Raw genomic sequence first — 20,630 nt, 5'->3', positions numbered from 1 at the left:
TTTTTCTTATATTATTTTCGTTTGGTGTTTTTTATTGTTCTTTTGATGATGACAAAGAAGTGATGCGTATCGATGCTACAAAAAAAAAGAAAAGAAAAAAATAGGGGATAACATTTAAGTAGATAAACGAATTCGTTTATAATTTTGATTAGTATGACTGGGATATATTTGGGTGGTAGGAGGGAGTGTATATATATATATATTATATATATTGTATCGCATAGAAGTAAATTTAAATGTAAGTGTCATACGCCTCGTCGAAGTCCATAACGTAATTGTCGTTGTCCGCATTAAATTACAACGCGAAACCACGCGCACCCGTCGATTTCACGCTGGTCACAAACAGTTCTCTCTCTCTCTCTCTCTCTCTCTCTATCTCTATCTCTGTCTCTATCTCTATCTCTCTTTCTCTTTCTATCTGACGTAGGTATATAAATTTTCGGGAAAATCAATACTCTCTCCCCGTCGGGTTTGTTCCTTTCGCGTGGTAACGTACTAAATAACATGACTCCGTATATTTTCTGCAAGATCGATCGCATTTGATCTTTCCGTAGTCGTCGTAGTCGTATTCGTCGATGATTCCTAGCGTGGTTAAAGCTCATTCCGCGATCTTTTGATATAAATAAAAAAAAAAGAGTATATAAAAGAATGTACGGGAGAAAAATTTTCGATACGCGAAAAAAATATCCACGAGAAATGCGAAACAGCTATCGATGGGGAGGGGGGAGGAGTTATAGGCAGCAGCAGCAGCAGCAGCAGCAGTCTCCAATGGGATCATGTAACGTGAGACGATAATATTTTTTTTTCTCCTCCCACCCCGTAGGTTTTTCCTCCTTTTTTTTTTTTATATAGAATATAGTATCGAATTTCAGGTTATTCCAGACGAATCCTGGTAACTGTGGAACGTTGAAACTAAAAACGATTAGATCGTAAAAGAACCTACTGTTTGTTGCCGCGTGACATCTATCCAGTATACACCACGTATACTAGTTCAAATTGGACATTAATATAATTATATGACTATGAATTATCTGTATATGCAAAACATCTATCATCGAATTATGTATATATATATGTATTTGAAATTGCATCGTCAGAACGATCAATCCTTATTATAATCAGGACTAATGTCCGTTCGGATGGTTCATTATAAAATTTGTCGATCGGGAATCGGATCGATCGACGAAACCAGCCCCAAGATAATGGAATTTTCTTCCATAGAATGATTTGCATATTTATGCCAGTCGAAGGTTCTTCCAATCAAGTTCTTAATAACGATAGTAGACGATTCGATTCTGGTCTGCTTCCGTATCTGTCCTGCGGTTAACCACCTCGCCTTTCCGTCAAAAGTTTCAGCAGAGCCCAGGCATACAAGTTCACCGCGATTATTCATAGTTGGAGGCACATAATCGATAATACGTCAACTCGACGGGTGGCGAATGGTGGTTAGCGCGAGGTCTCCCAACGACGTCGAGATTTCACGTCGAAACGTTCCGAAAATCGATAATAGCCGACATACAGGCGCAACTGTATAAAGGAAAAGACAGGAGAAACAGAGAGAGAAATTCGACGTTTGAATTATTCCGACTGAAGTTGTGATCGACACCCATTTTCCTCATTCGAATATAACCATAGTTTATTAGTAACGTTTATTCGCATCTTTTCGAATCACCCAAATCACATTTATATCGTTCAAATTATTTGACTTATTGCTAGAGAATCGTTAACGTTTTATAAGTTTTACGTTTAATATTACGAAACGCGTATGAGAAATTTTTCTATCCTTTTACCAAAGGATAAATATCTAAATACACTTTAGTCCTGCCAATTAGCACGTTTTAATCGTAATTACGAAATCGTCCTAATTACCCAAATCCCTCGGCGACTATCCATTTATGCTTCGAAAAATTCGTCGAACCATTAACGCTCGAGGTTTCTAATTTATTTGACCAAGTCGATAATTTGGATCATGGCTAATACACGACAGACCGCTAACCAAAGGTACTTACTAAATTTAAACGAACCAGTTAAATTTTGGGAACGTTACATAAAGAGCCTCTGCTCGAAGTATTTGTATAAATGTTTTCACTTCTGTGTTTTTCCTATCTTTGATTTTATTAAAACCACTTGGATCCTCCCGATGTTCGCCGAACAAAATGTACGAATAAAAAGGATATGGGGGGGGGACTCACAAAAGGAACCAGAAAAAACATGCTTTTTCGATTCTTCTTCTGTTCTATTTTTTCGAATCCATTCGAAACGTTGACAAGCGTTCAAACATTGACAAACTACTTCATTGCCAATAGGTATACTTTCTCAATTTAGATCAATGTTCAATTTTTCGAGATGTTTTCGTATATCTTCTGCATACAATACTATATCAAAATGAAATTAATTTCTATTTTTTAATTTAACAATATATATATCAAAATATTGTAAAAGTATTGTTCCAATTTTTAATCAAAATTCATGATTTTATAATACCACGTTAAAAGAAGATTCAGTATATCCCTTGCACAAAAATCACTAACAGTTATGAGAATTAGACCCTTGCATAGTTCCTTAGATCGAATATGACACGTTGTAAATCTTACGATATCAAAGAAAAGAAGACACTCGAAAGGGGCTTAACGTTCTTGAAGCGAGGTAAAAAGGGGAAAGGGGGTGCACTTCACTGACTTTACACGTTCCAACTAAAAATAGCAAAGTCGCGGAATCGGAAGATTCACCTTGAGCGGAGGAAGCTAAAACGCAGAATAAGAAAGTCAAAAGAAAAGAAAAGAAAAGAAAAGAAAAGAAAAGAAGGAAAATGAGTGAGAAAAAGATAGATAGGAAGTACAAAAGAGCTCATGTATATGTATATATATATGTGTATGTGTGTATGTATGTATGTATGTAGTATCTCGTTGATTTACTTCTTCCTCCCTTCGTTAGATTTAAAGTCACTTTATTTTTCTTCCTTCATATCGCCCACGAAATGGAACGTTTATGACATGAAGCCGTTCTTAAGCTTTTGCGATAAAGAGAGCCGAGGATATCACGGGTTTCAGACTGCAAAGCGTTCTCGATTATCAAAGAGTGAGTAAGAGAGATAGATGTATGTAGGAAAGGTAAAGAGGGGAGTAGAAGAGGAAGAGGAGGAGGAGGAGGAGGAGTTATGGATGGAACTGAAACATTCCCCCTTCTTTCTTCTTTTTTTCTCTTTTTTTTTTGATATATATTTTTATCTTCATGCTCGTGTTTCGAAGTTTCAAAGAGGCATATTGCACGTATAAAAAAAAAAAACTACCATTGGACATTGTATAAGCTTGAGTTCGATCTTTTAAAAAAGTATTTTATCTCAGTTATCGGATTATTTTTAATAATGATTTGTAGTATTTTATATGGTTACTTATATAAAGTATTGAATTATTATATATTTTTATCCATTATAACAATGCAAAGGATAATAAATAAAATTCAATCTTTACTTATACGAATGTGAAACTTACGTTGATAATTAAATACGTTTGAAAAGTTAGATATATGAGTATCGTAAAATAGAATAGTAGTGGTGGTTGACAGGAAGGGGGTGTGGAGGTAGGATTGAGTCTAGGAATTGTTTTCATACGATGCAGTAATGCGACTGCGCTGATCAACTCGAACGTAACGTACAATTAAATACTACTTAGTAACCCTCGAGATTTTCAATTGAACCTCTTATCTATCTCTCTTTCTCTCTCTCCGTGTCTCTCTTTTGCGTTGTGTTGGGTCCCATCTGTTTCTGCCAGCAACATAGGATCTACTTTGGTCTAGCCATCAATCTAAAATACCTAGGAACTAGTGCACTCAGTTTAGTTCGCCTTGGGAAAAGAAAATTGTCAATCGTTTGAACATGTATTGAAGAGTATCACGAATGTAATATATATATATATGCGGTTTTATATTGATTTACAAACAACAGAAAATATAATTATATCTTACTTATTAAATAATATATTGATGCGATATAATATAAAATGTCATATTATTATTATTATTATTATTATTATTATTATTATTATAATTAATTGAAACAAAATGAAATTATTTAATGAATTATTTAATAAAAAGTAATAATAATAATAATAATAAAAAATATATTACAAAGAGAGAAAAATAATAAATAATTGTTGCAAGGAAAAACACAGATAATATTATCATCCATCCCTCTGTATCGATTTTTGTTTCTACTGTATTTTATTTCTTTTACCTTGAGTGACGCGAACGAGGAGGACCAATGAAAAAGAAAGAGAGAAAACGTTCCTCCATCTTTTGCCGTGGTAAAATCTAGAGGATTACTAAAGTCGTGCTACGAAATAAGCTGCCTACGTCGTCTGTTAAAGACGAAATCGAGGAATAAGAAAGCTTTGCTGTTACTACGCGAGAGAAACGTTAAGCCGATACGATGGACGTGGTATTAAGTTCGCACGAATATCCTGGTTAAAAACCACGCAAGGGAGATACAGAAAGACAGGAAAGGAGAAAACGAAGAGAAGGAAAATAGAATAGAAAGAGAGAGAGAGAGAGAGAGAAAGAAAGAAGGAAGAAAATAAAAAGAAATAGGAAAAAATAAGAAAGAATTCTGTTTCGAGAAAATGCTTACCGATTTTCTCTCTCTCTCTCTCTCTCTCTCTCTCTCTCTATTTCTTTTTCCATCTTTCTATATCTCTATTTTTGTCTTTCTATTTCACTCTTTCCTGTAAGAGAGAAAATCTTTCTCCTCTCATCCGAAAATTCTCGAAACTTTCGACGAGTAAAACTTTTCGAATCACGACCGAGTGCATTCGGAAATGGTTATACCGTGAAATTAGTCAAAAGGAATGAGAAAAGAGTGGTTGGTATACTTTAGCCTTGGCAGAAACATGAAGATACCTTCACTTACTACCTATCATCGGTACCAACTCATGAACTCATTACAGTTAACTATTGTTAATTGGTATTAAGTACTCTTCAAATCCTAATACCTATACACTATAACTACTTGAACGTTATGAGACCAGAACCGAGTTTCGAAAAACACTTATCGTACTTCCTACGAGAAACATCTCTCTCTCTCTTTTACTTTCCATCTGATTTCGAAAGAATTTTTATCCAACAAAATGAATCGATTGAACTGAACTAGTTAAAAATATGCAAAGATAAAGTAAAAAATAAAATAAAAATACAAAAGATTAATTTACACGATTATTAATAATTAAAAATAATCTTAGACTACTTTATTGTTATTTTAATTACCTTTGCGATTCGTTAAATAATGATAAAAAATAAATTTTTATCTGTTATAATAATTAACTGAGAAGTTTACACTGTAACGGTACGTATCAAATTGAACGCTTTTACGAGAAACGATATATTTATACACCTTGAGAAGAAATAATCATAAAAACGAACGATCGTTGAAAATTCAAAATAATCTCGCGTTCGACTTTTCGTCGATGTAAACAAAATTAAAACGGGACATATTTCGTCCCCACTTTTATGCTCGAATATTACAATAATTGTCAATGCTATTTTTACAAAAAATTGCTCGAGTATTTTAATAAAAAATAAAAAAAACATTCGAACACACGAATTTAACGTTTGAAAGACAGTTATACGAAGATACGAAAAAAGCTCTAGCTATTACCATAGGAAAAATTCATTAAATATGTTAACAAAAAAAAAAAAAGAAAGAAAAAAGAGAAGTAGATAAAATAATTTACAATTTGTAACAATTTAACGAAAAAATACGGGGACGTGGGGGAAGGCAAATAATATACGATGATAAATTTATATCTTCTTTTTTTCTTTCTTCTCTATTTTTTCCTTTTTTTTTTTTTAATCTTTAAATTAATAATTTCGTCTACGTTTAAAACAGCTACGTACGTATGCATGCACGCGAATACCTATAGAAAAGATTTTTTCCTCTTTTCTCTTTTTTTTTCTTTTTTTTTTTTTAATACTCCAAGCGAAGTTCCCTTTTTAAACCAGCAGCAATGCTCGGCCTCCCCGGTATTTTCATTAATTCTCCTCCGTCATTCTGGCAAATCTTTAGCAATAATAACCCACCTCGACAAACTTCCAATCCAGTCGCGAGTATAAGTGGTGGTCGATTTTATATTAACTATTATCGTCGAATAAACGTGACCATTATCGATATTTTTTTTCCTCTTTTTTTTTTCTTTTTATATGCAGTCGGGTGGCAGTTGGTTCGAATCGAAGCTTTGTTGAGATATCATAGAAAAAAAAAAACAACTTCGTTAGTACGTTCAAATTATTATCGACTATTGAGGATATGTTAAATGGTGAGAAAGAGGAGAGAGGAGAGAGGAAGGAAGGGGGAAGGGGGCAGTTGTAAAGAGAGAGAAACTTCTATAGCGTTCTCGTTGATAGTTCGGTCAATGCTCCGAGTTAATATGCCAAAATCGTCCCAGGTATACAGTCATTTAATTTGGCTAACCGCGAATCAATATCTTGCTTAATAGCCAGACATTCTATCTATCTATCTATCTATCTATCTGTCTATCTATCTCACCACCACGGAAAAAAAGGTTGAATAAAGACTAACGCGGATCGCTTAATCCTGGATTGAAAAGAAAAAAAAGAAAAAAAAGAAAAATAGAAAACAACACTCGCGTGGAAAAAATTTGCTGCAAATTTTATTGACCACCCCCTTACCCCCATCACCTCCTCTCCCTGGCCATTTCAACTGTACTGGCATACTCTGTATCCTGAAATGTCCTCTTTAAGGCTGTTGCATTAAAATTTGCATATCTTTCGATAACGTTTCGAGTATCGAAAAACAATTTCGAATTACAGTAAAGTAAGGTTTCTTTTATATATATATATAGTTTGTGTGTGTTTGTGTGTGTGTGTGTGTGTGTGTGCGTTAAAGATTAGTACTTCGATCGAAAGAACGAAATTTAACTTTGACGTTTCGACGTTGCACTTTATTCTCTATTTCCCTTAGTTTCTTTTTTATTTTCCGTTCGAAAATTTTCCGAGAAAGTTTATTATTTTATCTTTTCAACGACGGCTCAGTCGAACGCTTCGATTTTTTTTTCCCTCTCTAAAATTCGTCGATTTTTATTTGTAAAAGAAAAAAAATAAAATACTTCGAGGAGGAAATTGGGGAAAATTAAAAAAGTTTACTTTTGTTTTCGTTTAAAAGTAAGGTTCGTTCGTTTAGGTAATACGTTAAGATGTTTCCCTTTGAATTTTTCATTTTTCTTTCGTTTGTTTTTTATTTGCCGCCTTCTTTGACGCCTTCTTAAATAGAAACGTAGTTAGGAAGGTATGAAATGAACGTTTACAGTGAATATGTCTGTAACAATTCGGTACATGGATGAACCATAGTATAGTAATAGTTCGCTTAGGCAATAACAAATTCGATTTTATCCTAGAACGAGTTTACGAAAATTTCATTTCGCGTTCTATTCCGGGCAAGCAAATACGCGTGGAATTTTCTCATCGGCGTAAATTTACTTTGTTGACCTACGACCTCGCTTTACTGTCCGCAAAAAGGTAGAAAGAGAGATAAACATACCGGAAAAAGAGATATAGAAAGATGGAAATAAAGAAAAACTAAGAGAGAGAGAGAGAATACGATAACTCAAGTAAATGCAAGTAGCTTGAAACTTTCAACGTTCTTTGCTTCAAGATCTTTACAGACGTAGAGAGAGAGAGAGAGAGAGAGAGTATGCGATATAAAAGGGTTCAAAACAGGTAAATCCCTTCTATTTCAATGCTTTTAACATTTTTCCAAGTGAACTTCTTTTAGGAATTTCAATTATCGATTCTTAATTCTTTCGAATAGTTTGGCCCAGAATATGTTAGAGAAATTCAATCGAAATTTAACGTTAACGCTGTTCGTTTGTAACCAAACTCGTTCGCTGGGGGTTCGTATATCTATCGTGGATTTTACATAATCGTCAAACTTGTTAAGGGAAAACAAAAAAGAAAAAAAAAAAATAAATGATATATCCTGCTCGATCGATGGATATAAAAAAAAAAAGGAGAAGAAAAAAGTTCTTAAGAAATCCTGCCAACGGGTAGGAGGAGATATTGCCGACACGTGAAAGAAGAAGTGAAAAAAAAAAAGTAGCTGGAGGAGGATTATATTGAATCGAAAGTTAGGAGTAAACGAAAAGGATGAGAAGCGTACACTGCTTCGATCGAGAGCAAGAGAGAAAAAGAGAGAGAGAGTGAGAGAGAGTGAGTGAATAAGAAAGACAGACCTTCGATTTTTCTACTATCGAGAAACTCTGAAAGGCTGGCCCAAAGAAAAGAGGCAATCGGCCCTGCTAGTATCAACACATACACACGTATACATACACAAACACTTTAACTCTCTTTCTTTTTGTTACTCACACACTACCTACCCTAGTATACCGATTTGTTTGCAGAAACGGAACATTCTGTTTAATTTAATGACGAGTACGTGATCTTACTTACTGAAGAACAAAGCTTACTTTGTGATTTTCATGAAAGAATGCTCTTCCAAACAAAATTTTACCTTCCACTCGTAGTTTTTTTTACTTTGTACTCTATTCCTATTTTCTTTCTCTTTATTCTATTCATCAAATTGTTAGCATTTAATCGTCCACGTTCGAGCGAAAGTAACTACACCATACTCTTTTCGTTGATAATAAATTCTGTAGATATTATTACATTATTCTATAGAATTTCATCAACAATTTGTCCATTTATATATTATTCTTTAAAAAACGTCAATAATAATTTACGTTATTGATAAAATCCATACGATTTTTCTCATTAAAAAAAAAAAACAAATAAATCTGACGCGAGCAATTATTAAAAGATTAACGTACGAATTTTACTCGGTGACTTTTGGTTTAATATAAACGATATACATATATATATTATTATACGTATAAGTTTCTCTTTTATAAAGAAAGAAAGAAACAAAAAAATCACAAAAGATAAAAGAAAAACGAATGGAGAAAGGGGTAGTAGGTTTTTCACGCGCGATAGCAGTTATCAGCCGTTTTAAAATATTTGCTCGTCTCTCTCTCTCTTTCCTAGTCATGAACTAGCTTAGAAAAAACTCGTTGCAGTAGCGCGTCGCAAGGGTGAGAAAATGGTTACCCTATAGACTCTTTCTTTCCCTTTGTCGTACGCAAAAGCAGCATGCTCCAGTTTCAACTCGCTGATACGGCATGTCCGTCGTGTAGAATAAAACGTATCCCATAGAGGTACTTTTGCACTAGCGAGACTCACATGTACACATATTCTGGAATTATATACCTTTCTCCTCCTTTTCCTCCTCCTCCTCCTCCTCTTTCTCTTTCCTTCTTTTTCCCCCTCACTCTGTCTCTCTCTCTCTTATTCGAGCAGTCACACATTTTTTACTCCCCAGTTACGGGTTCCTACCAAATTGGGCGCGACCAGCCGTTTATATCGTGTTTAATATTGGCCCGTACGGTGACATTAAAGCCGATAAAGTCCAAAACGAAGCATGGCATTCGCGTAATTTTTCGCTTCGCGTAACCAAATGAATTTAAAACGAGTAGAAAGAGGGAAAACAAGCTTTCCGACCTAATAATATTTTGTTGCATCTACGCAACACCGGGGAAGAATCGATTTCTCTTTTCCTCTCTCTCTCTCTTTCTCTCTCTCTCTCTCTCTCTCTCTTTCATTCTTTTTCTCTTACTGTCTATTTCTAGAAAATTTTTCTTTTTAAATTTCCTCCTTCGATGTTATGCTACGCGGAATACGAATCTCTTATTTTCCTTGTCAATAAATTCCAAACGTTTTTATTTTCTACTATCTGGTTGCATTTACCATAGGAAAAATAGAAACCCATCAAATTTATTATACGAACATATATATTGTGAATTAAGTTTTTAAAAGGAGTCATTTAAATATCATTTGTCGTTTAAGTATTCTCATTTGTATATCAATTCCCCCACACATGATGATAATAAATATTTCTGTCCATATTTCTTTTCTTCTTTTTTAGACGAATCCTATTCGTTATCTTCGATGTATATAACAGAATTAAAAATCACTTGATCTTTTCCCTCAGTCCCCCCGCCCCCGCCCCAGTCCCCATTATTCTCTTATTGTTAAGAATAATTTATGTTGTAAGGATACTTAAATAACGTCGCTCAAAAGAAAAGTATAAAGCACGCTTCTGAAAGAAATCAACGTGCCTCGTTATACGGGCGAGTCAAGTAGTAATCAAAATAAATAACTGCTTGTCAAAAGTTTTCTGAACAATATCGGAATATTAAAAGTTCTTATTTGACTTTTTTTTCCCTTAAACTACCGCCCCCCTTCCCTCCCCTCCCCGGCACGTCCCTGTTACATCAAATCTACTTACAATCGTTTCAACGGAATTTTAAATCAAAGAGTTGTTTGTTATTCCGATGTTTATCGTATCGAAAGAAAGAAAAAAGAAAAAAAAAAACGAGTCATCCGTTAAGACTCCCGTTAAATGAATTTGATAATGAGGAGTTACGATAAAGAACGAAGAATATAAGAAAATAACTTCCAGAAAAAGAAAACAAAAGATTGAGAACTTAAGTATTTCGTATCGTTGACGAAAAAATTATCCCAACTTTTGTACCAGACTTTACCGGTCTAATCAAATTCACATCAAACTTGATTGTGCCTATAAAAATTGTTCTATCGAGAGAGAGAGAGAGACGTTATTTCAATATTATATTATTCCTACTGACAAAATGTCATCATCTTTAAAAGTTTGCTATCACTTTAGAAGAGAAAGAAAAATAGTTTATCGTACAACAATATCTGTCAAACTGCTTCTTCCATCACATTGTTCCTTTTATTTACCGAATTGCAATAATTCAAGGTATCCAAAAAGAGAAATAATTATTAATCAACACGAATCAGACGTACAACTATAAATATATTAGATAAACTCAGTCTCTATTAAGACCGAATCATCAAGTTAACAATTTATCTATAATCTTTCATGTATAATTTTCATTCATTGTTAATCTCATGAGAGATAGTTCCTTGGAGAGTCTGGACTTTCTCTATCTCTCTCTCTCTTAAAACTAACAGATACGAGAAGAGGAGAGAAGCGTTTGTCCATGACCGCAGCAATTTCAAAATTCCCCTGCGGTACGGTCAAGCAAGCACTCATCCGACAGTTATGAAGCATCCCTTATTTCTGAAAGCAGCCATCTTTCCCACGGGATTACGCGCAGCGTCGATGATAGTCGAAAGACGGGCGACGTGCCAGAGCATTCACGAGGAAATTCCATCGGCAAACTATCCCATCGAAGTTGCATATCCGGAATCTTAGGGTGTTCTCTATCCAACGCTGTTAGACGAAGGTGGTTTCTCTAAAGCTACCGGTCTTTGTCTCTTCCTACTCTACCAACATAGACTCGAACTAGACGAGAGCGTTCACTCGCTTGCTGAAATCTACTCTCTCTCTCTATCTCTCTCTCTTCCCACCCCCTCTCTTTATTCCCCTCTTTATTCCCCCCTCCCCACCTTTAGTGTCTTCAGTACCGAACGCGTTGCCACATTGCTACAGGCATAGTGCCGTTTATGCACGAATACCTAAAAGGGAACCAAAGTATCTTTGGCTTCCTTATTCCCTTCTCCAAAGAAACTTTCTTCTCATCCCAACCTGCTATCACCACCTTGCTCAGACGCATACGGATTTTCAATAATGTTAGGCAGATATCTTCAATGAGACCCTTATCCTTCCTCCTACAACGAACGTGTCCTGGAAACGTTCATCGTGTTTCCGATACGTTGCGTATCGTACTCTGTTTATCTCATCCTTTGTTTTTTTTTCTTTTTCTTTTTTTCTTCTTTACAACTGTGGATATTAATTAGTCCTCTTTTAGTTATAAAAGGGATTTCTACTTCAAAGAGATGAGGATATTATTGGATCAATTATTTTTTTGTCGGAAAATTTGAGTTAACGGTTCGAGAGCTTGTTATAGGAATTTTCTTCAAAAGATTTTCGTATTGATAATAATCAAAGGAGTAGATATTACGAAACGTGCATGAGATTGAAACAAGTTACCTATTATATTGAAGAACCATTCAGAAATTTTGAAAGTCTCTTTGTTTTCTTTCAGATCGCATTTTGATGCCGTTATGCATCTTATGATTACAGGAAAAAAAAATATATATACATATATAAGAAAAAAAAAAAAAATAAAGATTCCTCTTATCACAGCAACTCGAGTTCGTGCTGTTGATCTCGCAAAGGTTTAACTTTCTAAGAAAATTAAATTTCGTAGCGAGTCAATCTCAAAAGTTAAATTGACAGTAAGTCTCTCTCTCTCTCTCTCTCTCTTTCTCTTTAAGCTCAGCATGGCACTAGCTCTTACATGGATAAAAGTGGATTTTCAACCGTATAAAGTACATTTTGAGTTTCAGCTACGGATGAAAGGTTTGCCAGATACATGAAGGAAACATAAGTATCTTATAAGATCGAGTTCGATGAAAGAGATTAACAGATTTATAATTAAAATCGAAATATAGTTCATGCTGAAATTTATCTCTATTTCTGCCGATGCATATGCACATTTCAATTTCACAAATTAGTTTGTAAATAGGATTATTCCAAGCTAAAATAGACCTCGAATGCGCATCCTTCAATTGTTACTTAATCCTTTACGATTTCTGACTGTTACGTCGAAATGTTTGATGTTTTGTTTGATATTTAGAATTTACTTCATCTTGACCTGGTTTGAATAAACCATTTCATTTCAACCGATTTTATACACCTGGTTGATATAATTTAACACCCAATCAAGTCAATCCGATTCAATGTTAAGTCTTTTAATTACTTTTACGTTAACACTTATCCAACTGCACGCATCAGAGTCAACCATATGCTGCACATGGTGCATTTTTCGCACGTAACGTGAACTTAAAATACAAAGATCGTTTGGAAATTATTTTAATGTACCAATTTATAAAAAAAAGAATGCATAAAAGTATTCAATGAATTACGAAAAAATAAGACAAAATACAGGTAAAGATAAAAGTGGGAGATTTCTTCTTTCGATTGGTTAAGTGTTAATATTATTGTACGTACTAACAAATTAACGCAATTACCGATGATTTGAAATGCTTCCTTCGCAAATACCGAATCTAATTCATCCGAAAATGTCTGACGCGACAAACGTTACAAGAAAATTTGCATTTTAATTAGTACCGGCAAAGAGAGCACGTACTCCTTTATAGTAATATCATGCAGAAGATAAGGACACATGGTACACAAACGCTTTTGAAGAATTCATTTGAAGGAACGAGTTCTTGTCACTTAAACAAAAATATATATATAGTATATGTATCTAAAACACGTCTAACACGAATCGAAATCCTTAAAAACGTATGAAACTCTTGAGAAAGCATTCTCTATCTCTTTCTCAGTGTATTCTTTTCTACTCCTCAAAGGTACCATTACCACTTCCATGCCTATCTCCGACAGACGATGCGAACACGAGAGTACAGTAGTCACGTTGCAAGTATCACAGCCTTTGAGAACACTTTCTCGACTCCACCGTGGCTTGCTATTTCGGTCAAGCACCACCATTATACTTCAAAACATTTTCATGCACACCTTTTCATCCACTCGAAACAGCGCTAGCCGAGACGAGCTTTCGCTTCGGTTACCAACCCCCGCATTGTGTTCTTTTTTGTCCGATTGTGAGGTTCGTGATAGGAATGACTGCGTATTACGAACAAATGGAAATTTTAAATGCTCTTTTTCTTTTTATTTCTTTCATACTTTCCATTTTTTTTTGGTCTATCTCTCCATTGAAAAGTACACTGGTTTTCGCATTATACCGTATATGACAGCTCGTAAACGGGCTACCACCTACGATACGCCGGTGTGTATGCATTAACGATACAACTAGGAAAGAAAGTGTAGGTATTCGTTTCGTTTCTCTGCAGAAACCTTTTATGAATCATGCTAACTCCCCGGGCATGTTTTCCACCGCATTAACACGAATTCATTAAATTATAATATACATATGCATATATATCTGTTTTAGACATTGTTTGACGTTACCATTAAATCTCTGATTTTTCAGACGCACAGTTGAAACGATTATTTCCATGCAAAAACAGAGAGAAATGAGAAAGGGTGAAAGGGGAGAAAGAGAGACAGAGAGACAGAGAGAGAAAGAGGTAAATTCATCGATGGTAACAATTTTCCGAATACATGCCGCGGGTGTTTCACCGAATACGATTATAAATCATATTTATAATTTATTCCACGCCTGATTCGTATACAAGGCTAGCTCTCTAATGAAAGAGCATTGCACCGTACATGATCGTTAATTAGAAGGCATTTTACAGGTAATCATTTCGTAATTAAGCGTATAATTAGCACGCACGTGCGCCAACGTCGACGTTCCCCGAGTCCAACGAAGTATAGTTTTATAAAATGCAGATAGATATGTACGAGTATTACATATATATATATACATGGAAGGTAGGGTACCTAGCTGAAAGACATTAATACGAGACTCGTGTGCAAACGCGCGGTAAATAATTTCGTGTTGTCATTCGAAATATGCACGGACCGAAGTGAAGCTAGTTCGTTGGGACTTCAGGGAAGAGGAGCAGAGGGGAAGAGAAGGGAAAGGCAGAACAGGGGGACTAAAGGGGGTCGTCGGGGTATGAGAACGAGTGGAAGGAATTCGTAACTTCGTGCATTTCAGCTGGCAACAGTGAGTCCGGCGACGATTAATTTCAGCAAATACGATGAGTTTTGGATTTTATGCTAGTGTATCGTCAAACGTAAAGCCCGGTTCTCTCGCGATTGGAGAAACTCGTTTATACGATCCCTACCGAACAATAATTCACGAGTAAGGTCTCTCTTGGTAAAACATATTTTTTCCTCGATCTGTGAAACATAGGAGGGAGGGTGGAGCAGGGGGACAGGTGCCGGTAGATAGGAACGATTCTTTATTTTAACGGCCTGTTTCCTGTACATTCACCAAATACGTATCTACGTACGTATACACATATATTATTTGAGAAGCTTAAATCATACCTTCCTAAGCAATTTTCAATTTATCGCGAGAGAAACGAAAAACAAATATGAACAAGAGTTTTACCTTTTTTAATGAAAAAATATTTGAATATTTTATCTCGGCCGTGACAATTTGAAAAGTATTAAAACGTTTGTACTCGTTATTTCGTCATTTTTGCGATTTGATGGGAAAAGTATTGAAGAGACACGCGCGAAAAGGGAAGTTCGATTGTGGTAAGTTGGTACGATAGTTTAACATCTTATCTAGAATTTTTCAATCTCTTTGCTTGCTCGGCCAAGTGAGGATAAGAAAGAAAGAGGGAGAAGGAAATAAAGAGGGAGAAAAAGAGAAAGAGAAAGAGAGTATAGTTCACGATAGCGGAAAATGAATGCCTTGGCGCATAAGTGTATTCTCGTGTAGTAAAGACGTGGGTATAAGTCACTCGGTCTCACGCGACTCTGTGCTGAGACCTTACACGTCTCTTTCTTTCTTTATTTTTCCCTCTCTTTCTTTCTTTCTTTCTTTATAAGAGACCTGCCTCGACCTCACCTATCTCGAATCTTTCAATTTCTCATACTTTCTTGCACCGTGCAGAAATCGAAACGTCGTACGAGACCACTTCGACCTTTGCCATTCTTGTAGAACAGTGTGTTGCACTTATGATCGTTACGGTTAATACTTAATACTTACATGGCAAATTATTTCGTATCGACCTAACTTTTTGTGTGTGTGTGTGTCATTTTATTTTTATTTAATTAAAAATACGTATGAATATATTTTTTACGAGAAACGCGATTTATGTTAAATATATTTGCAATATTATTTACAAAAGTTATTTCTACGTGAGATAATTTAATTATGTTGGGGTTGTGTGAATGTGTTTATTTAAAAATTATTAACAATCTTCCGTTAGTATTTGATTTGAAAGATTATTAATATTTGAATAAGTCGACATTTTATCATCGATTAAACGATACATGAATTACCAGAGAAAGATATTATGGAAAAAAAATATAAAATTTGTGTAATATTTAATTTCAGATGACATAAGCGGATCATCAATTTCATTATATATTATTATACATTTGCAATAAAAGTGAGCTCATTGGGTAAAGGTAAATAGGTAGAAGGTAACGATAAATGTGGACACTGCAAATGAAAATTCACGAACCGACGAAATTAAATTGCAACGCTAACGTATCGAATGTAAAATGTCAAAATTCGATTCAACAGCGATATGATCTCTCATTGATTATTTTTCAACTACAGTTATACATTATATTATACTGGAAACCAACGAACAACGTTACCGTCGATTGATTCTGTCAATTTGCTCGAAATCGAATCAAAAAATTGCAAACGCACTAGTATCTATATACTTCAACAAAAAAAAAAGAAAAAAAAATGATAAAAAGGAATGAAAGAAAAATTCCGAAATCAAACAAATAGATTCGTCAAACATTTTTCTTTCTCATTTCTTTCCTAGACGGTAGAGACATTACAAGAACAAAAATATCGTTCCTTTGACCACCGAAGTAAATGCTTGACCACCATACCTAATTGCCAGATCACGTGTAACGTAGGTCACACGGGTGTATGGGTAGAACTTTAAGGTCATTCTTAAGAACGACGGAGAAGTTACAACCCTATGAAGTATAACAAATCACCCCACGGTACCAATTCGAGCATGAATCTAAACCCCACCCCCCTTCCCCACTTCGTTTCCATGGTAACAGTACTAAAATATAAGAAAACAATATGTCGTACATTTTATTATTTTCTTCTCTAGACGATCGACGCTTTAACATTTTCACTGCCGCAAGGGGTATAAATCATCGTACCTAGATACAATGTTTAAACGTCAAAAACACGAATCGTGATTACCGACGATCGATTTAACTCGAGCCATAGGGAATCCGATAAAAGAATTCTTTCCGAGTTCTCCACTTCTTTATCCTTTCAACTAAGCGACAGCCGTTTTTAATCTTCTTTTGCTTTCTAAAGCGTCCGTCCTTAATGAAGAACATTAACCAATTAGCGACAGGATTTACTCTTCCTTCTTTCATTCTTTCTTTTTTCCATTTACGCGTTCTTTACATTTCTTTTTTATTTATTTATCGTAATATTACGGATATATACGTTTTCTTTCGAACTGGACTATATAAAAAAAATAAAATAAAATAAAAATAGAAAAAAAAGTGCACGAATCGTTTTATACATTTTTCTAAAGATTTATATTACACGTTTTTATATTTTTATTTTATTTTCTTGAATATTACATTTTGTAAAATATTTCCTTCTTACTATACGATTCGCGAGATTTTTAAACAGCGTCTCTCTTAACTTCAGCGTTCTAAGCGTAAGAAAAAAACGTCACACTAGGAGGGGTGGAAAAAAAAACATATGCGAATATTCGAAAAGTTGAAGGACGAGTAAACCTTGGGAAGAAGAACACCGAACGATGCATTTATTCATTCGGTATACAGGACAACATCACACTTCACCCTCCAATCCTTCAACCCCCCCCCGCACCCCGCGGTCCGTTCTTTAGATCGAAAACTTTTCGTATATTTTACGACAATGGAGTACGAAAAGACGGTGAATATTTATAGGTCACCTTCTACTCACCGATGAAGCCTTCTGTAATCTTTAACATCTCCCACTTCGCTTCATACATAAAATTATCGAGTCTCCGTTTTTCCTTTCTTTCTTTTTCTTTTTTCTTTTTTTTTCTTTTCAAAGTGAATAGAAGTATTATAGAAGAAACTTTCGAGTAACGTTGAAAAAAGAGAAAGAAATTTCTCGGGAAAATTATCAAAAGAAGGACGGGACAAATCTTTGCGAATAAAAATGTATTCGTATAAATGATACTAAATTTTTCTGGAACGTTTATCAAATTGAAATCAAGAAAAATGATTAACGAGAGTATTTTCTCGATCGTGTTGAAATGATATCGAAAAAAAAAAAAGAAAAAAAAAAGAAAAAAAGGAAGGGAAACAGGAAATTTGCGGACGATCACGTATGTGTCAGATTTCTGTCAAGAACGTCTTCAGAACGTAAGAGTTTTGGATGATACTTTACTTCAGAACGATATCGTAAACACTTGTTCTTACCACGATGGTACGTCGAGTATCATCAATTTCAGGAAAGGGGTTGTTTAGGTGTAGATAAGCTCGATGGATTCACTATCTTGTCATCAAATAAGATTAAACATCATCCGTCACACGTATCGTCAAACAGATAGGGTATACATTGGTCGGTAAAAAAAAAAAAAGAAAAAGAAAAAACTTATTACGAAGTAGGAAAAATGTTTGTCAAGAGTAAAGGGTTGAAAAGAGTTGCAAATAGCACGATATATATATATATATAGAGAGAGAGAGAGAGGGAGAGAAAGAAAGAGAGGGGGATGAAAGAACGAAAGAGAAAGAGGGAGAGAGAGAAAGATAGCAGCGCGGGACGACCATCCCTTATGAAGGTTAGGTCGTGTCACCGGTAGATTACGCCGAGGGCAATCCATCTCTTTCTAGGTAAGTTTCGTACTCACCAGATAATCCAAAGTTATTTGTGAAAGAGAACGGTTCGGTCCAGTTGAAGCTGACTATTTCTTCAAGAGTATCAGAAATGATGACAAGAAGTTTCCAACTAGGTGTCACTGATTACTATCCTCCTTTTCTTCCGGAATTTTTTTCTTTCTCAAGAGATTAAATAAATATATACATATATATATATGTTATACACGTTGAAAATAGAGAAGTATTCAGAGTAAAAAAATAAAATAAAAAAAAAAAAGCAGTAAAAAGTATACACCGACCACTATAAAGAAACGATCGTCTCACTTGAACATCCTCACACTGTCATTATTATTCTTCCATCCGGAGATAAGGATAAAATTTATATATAAAAACAAACAAAGAAGGGGAAAAAAAAAACAAACTTAACGATCCGATCGAAGCCGCGGACACAGGAGAACGATATACTTTTTCTTTTTGATTTATTTCTTCTTCTTTCTTCTTACGCGCTTGAGAGAGAGAGAGAGATAGAGATAGAGAAAGAGATAGAAATAGAGAGAGATAGATAGAGAGAGGGAGAGAGAGAATTTCAATTTCAATCAAGCAAAGTTCTGACGACGAGGACTTATTGGTTTATTCACCGGGGCGTGTTTAACGGGAAGAGTCGTCGGTAAACAACGCATGTTCCATAGTGTTGTGTGGTATCGTGCGGGTTGTTGGTAGATCCGGAGAAAGATGGATAAAGGGTGAGTGAGAGAGATAGAGATAGATTGCAGTATAGTATAGAACGATACGCGTACACGCGGCGATGACACGAAAAGGGGTAAAACACTCTTTGCGAGGGTAAGGAGGGTGACGCGCACGACCCTGACCGATGCGCGGTTCGAGTGCGACTGAGCGAGCAGAGCCGAGCAGACTCGGCCGAAAGCCACAAACGGCGTCGGCTGCCGCCGATCCCTCTCTCGCACCCCCCTTTCTTCCCTTTCTCCTTCCCCGTCATCCTCATCCACCTCATCCACCTCCTACTTTCTACCTTCCAAGTCTCCTTCCCTCTTCTTATTCTTACCCCCAACCCCCCTTTACCCCTCTACACACAACTACGTCTATCTCTAAAGACTCTACCTGACCACAAACTCCCTCTTCTTATTACATTCCTTTCTTTTTTTTATTCTTGTTGTTGTTGTTCTCTGTTTTTGTTATTTTTTTTCCCACTCTCTTAATCTTACCCCTTTCTTCCTTCTTTGACTTTGACTCCCTCCCCCCCCCACGCCTTCCCACGTGCGCCACTTTTTGTCATCGATGCTTTCTTTTCTTTTTCTTTTTTCTATTATACTTTTCTATTATACTTTATTCGTTACATTTTACTTTTTATACCTTTTTTCTATTATACTTTACTTTTTTTTGTTGTTGTTGAGTTGAAACGCGTATATCCATTTGTTTCGTAATATTATTGATTTGTTATTTTACTTTTTTTTTATCATCGAGATATTATTATTATTATTATTATTCATACGCGTTGCAGATAGATGTTTAATTAAATCATCGTTTCATTAGATCGTATGATTTTATCATAATTGCGTAAGTTTTTGGAATATCTTCGAATTCTCGTTAATTCGTTAGCAAATTAATTAAAAATACTCAGTGCGTATTCGATCGTACGTTTCATTAGAATCTACGATAAGCCATATTGTTTCGGTAAAGTAATAAACGATTTGTACAATTTTGATTTAACTTTTACCAATTCTTTCATACTTTTATGCACAAAAAATGGCACATTGATTGAAGTAAAATGATATCGGGGTAGTTTTATAGATAACCCGTACCGCTGCTTCCGATTCCTTAAACCCCCAAATGGCCAACTAGATAAGGAATTTTACGACGGTCTGATGGACGGCAATGTGCACCGGCGAAAAGAATCAGGGGGATTTTTAGATTCCAAAGAGGAAGCGATACCGCGATGTAGAATCTCATCGACTTACTTACACACATCTATGACTGTTGCTATACACTACCAATACACCTCTCATACAAACGAACCTAGTCTACCTGCAAAATCGGCAAAGATAACACCAGCCCCCATACCCACCCCCACCCCCATCCCATCCCACCCCTC

The 20,630-nt window shown here is 35.3% G+C and overlaps 1 protein-coding gene across 1 annotated transcript in view; it reads right to left on the bottom strand.

The window, feature by feature from the left end:
• Positions 1 to 19,408, bottom strand: part of LOC122526141 (discoidin domain-containing receptor 2) — a 147,765-nt gene extending 128,357 nt beyond the window's left edge. The window contains exons 1-2 of the mRNA XM_043649350.1: positions 19,318 to 19,408; positions 18,553 to 19,026 (exon numbers count right to left, since the gene is read on the bottom strand). The gene's annotated coding sequence lies outside the window, so the exon portion shown is untranslated. The remainder of the gene's footprint in view (positions 1 to 18,552; positions 19,027 to 19,317) is intronic.
• Between the last annotated feature and the right edge of the window lie 1,222 nt (positions 19,409 to 20,630).

This window comes from Polistes fuscatus, unplaced genomic scaffold, assembly GCF_010416935.1.
Source record: "Polistes fuscatus isolate 324 unplaced genomic scaffold, CU_Pfus_HIC Scaffold10, whole genome shotgun sequence".
NCBI classification, from domain to species: Eukaryota; Metazoa; Arthropoda; class Insecta; order Hymenoptera; family Vespidae; genus Polistes; species Polistes fuscatus.
This window is presented reverse-complemented; position numbering and strand designations above follow the sequence as displayed.